This window comes from Lycium ferocissimum, unplaced genomic scaffold (genome assembly GCF_029784015.1).
Source record: "Lycium ferocissimum isolate CSIRO_LF1 unplaced genomic scaffold, AGI_CSIRO_Lferr_CH_V1 ctg14313, whole genome shotgun sequence".
NCBI lineage: Eukaryota > Viridiplantae > Streptophyta > Magnoliopsida > Solanales > Solanaceae > Lycium > Lycium ferocissimum.
The window spans coordinates 5,965-8,716 of record NW_026715385.1 but is presented as its reverse complement, the minus strand read 5'-3'; the positions used below and the strand labels follow the sequence as shown (position 1 = coordinate 8,716).

The 2,752-nt window shown below is 32.6% G+C and overlaps 1 pseudogene; it reads left to right on the top strand.

Annotated features, from left to right (window-relative positions):
- Positions 1 to 229: 229 nt before the first annotated feature.
- LOC132042253 (uncharacterized) lies at positions 230 to 1,982 on the top strand (annotated as a pseudogene).
- The last annotated feature ends 770 nt before the right edge of the window (positions 1,983 to 2,752 follow it).

The window sequence follows — 2,752 nt, the reverse complement described above, 5'->3', positions numbered from 1 at the left end:
TAGCAATTTTGCAGAAGTGCTGCTCTTATCTTTGAATTTTGAAGATGTAAAATAAATGAATCTAGTCAAATCATTACATTGATTGTAGAATCAATGGTTTGCATAACTTTTTACTTTGCTAAATAATATTCCAACTATTTATAATATAAGCAAGTTTAAACGTTGATCTTTTGGTTCAAAACATTTTGGATGACTTTGAATTCCAGTTTCTGATGTGAACAGCACTGATTTGAAATTTTATCATATCCAGTGAATCTGTAATAGTTTGAAGTAAGAAGAGAATGACGAAGAAGCGAGAAGTAGAAGCTGGTATGGAGGATGAGGAGGCAAACGCAAAACGGCAGAAGGTAATGGATCATTCATCTCCCTCTCTTCCACCAGTTGCTTTCGAGAATCCACTTCTTCCACTTGCATCTTATGATGATGATGAAGACGATGAGGATGATGGTAGGAGAGGACACAATGCTGAGCAAGTTATTAATAATGGTGGAAACAAGGAGCAAAATGGCTACTCATCTGAGGACGAAGAAGATGAGGATGATGAGTATAATGGCAGAAGCCAAGGGAAGCGAAATCGTGCAATTGAGATTAGGAGGGACTGTCCTTATCTTGATGCTGTAAATAGACAGGTAACCTTTTGATTCAGTTTCTCTGAGACAGTTTTATCTATTTTAATTTATCCTGCAAGCGCAGATGTCTATACTGAAGTTTTACATGTAATGGTGAAATTCTGAAACTTTGTATTGTTACCCCAGAATTGTGACAACTTTTCATCCTAGTGGCACTGAAGTCTGATATGCTTGTCCATTCTTTACTTTGGTTTTGAAACCTCACCTTTTTGTTTATTTAGTATCAATAGCTTGATACTTTTGTGACTCGTGTTTAAGTGTCTGATAGTTATTCCTAATAAAAAAAAGTGTATTATAGTAGTTGAGTGTCAAACTAGATTTTTTGTTACACTTGATGCATTTTTTTATTGATTATTGCATCATCAAACCAATTTGGTTTAGCTCATGTACTAAGACTGATGGTTATCTCTCTCTCTCGTTTATTTTTATCTTATCTGGTATATCCCACTTAATACATTTGTCTACATCTGCAGGTATTGGATTTTGACTTCGAGAAATTTTGTTCGGTCTCTCTCACAAATTTAAATTTTTATGCCATGTTTTGGTTTGTTATTACCAAAAAATCCCATGCATGTACACACAGTCTTGAAGCAGGACACCACGTGTTTATCAATTTACGAACAGAGAAAGTTTATTGTCTTCCTGATGGATATGAAGTCATAGATCCATCTCTTGATGACATTATACATGTTCTGAATCCAAGGTTTGTCAGATTACTCTGGATTGCTTTCACTTATTTCTTGCTTTGTGTTGGTATATTGCCCTGTATCTATAAGCTGGGGATCCTTCCTGTGAATATACGACTGCGATTCACCATTGTTGTTTGCTTGGTCTTTATTTAACAGATTTACTCAGGAACAGGTTGAGCAACTCGATAAGAGCCGGCAGTGGTCTAGGGCACTTGATGGGTCTGATTATCTTCCTGGAACGGTACTGAACTTCTTTATGCTACATTTATTTGTTAAAGTTACTCTATCCCCTTTAGTCAAGATTCTAATCTTTTAGTGCTGTGATATATGTTAGGTTGGGCTGAATAACATCAGGGAGACTGATTTTGTTAATGTCACGATTCAGTCCTTGATGCGAGTAACTCCGTTGAGAAACAGTCTTCCTAATCCCTGAAAATTATCAACACAATAGATCTCCTTGTTCATAGATTTGGAGAGCTTTCATAAAAGATTTGGCAAACAATTTTAAGGGACAGGTGCTTAATCATTGGTGAATTTACTATTTGTTTTTTCTTTATTAAGTTCTTCTGAAACAAAACAGGTGCAGCTTATATCATGTCATCATTATTTATCGAATCAACGGTTGTCAATGCAGCTAGCTAGTGATAAAGGGCCTAATCCATAAGTCATGGGCATATTATGAAATGATTTTGATTTCTTCCACATTCCATTAAAATGAGTTTAATAACCGGGGCTGAAAAACATGGATATGCAATTTTTTTGCCTTTTAAAAAAAAATTAAAAAATTATTTGATTGGACATTGAAGTCAATTTTTCATTTCAGCTTGAAGTTGAATTTCTCAATTTGAATAACTAGTTCTAAACTTTTTCAAGTAATTTTTTTTTCATTCGCACTTGATAACTTTAATGTTTTTAAAATTGAAATGCATGTCCAATCTTAACTTCAATTTTCAAATACACTTTTTTAACTGAACTTTAAATACTATTCCATTTTCAAATTTCACTAAATTTATGTCCAAACGCTTGCTTAGTTTTACATGAAGTTAATGTTATACTAAAGCTAGAATAAAAAAAATAAAAAAATAAAAAAAGACCAGTGCTTTATTTCCTCTAGTTGAGCTCAGAAAAGTCAAATATGTTTGGTAAATTTGAATATGCTCAAATGAACTGTACATATTCTATTTGTTTTAATTTATGTGATATATTTAAATTGATGCAACATTAAAAAAATTGATTCAAAATATTTCATATTATTTGTTTGACTATAGTTTTTGAAAATTATGATCTTAATTATATCATAATATTTGTATTGTTATAAAATTTCTCATTAAAGATAAAGTGAGATTATCTCGTTCTAACAAAAACAAAAAATGCGTCATACAAATTGAAACTTACCTAGAGAGCGTAGCAATGTGGCTGTCATCCTTTTGTCAT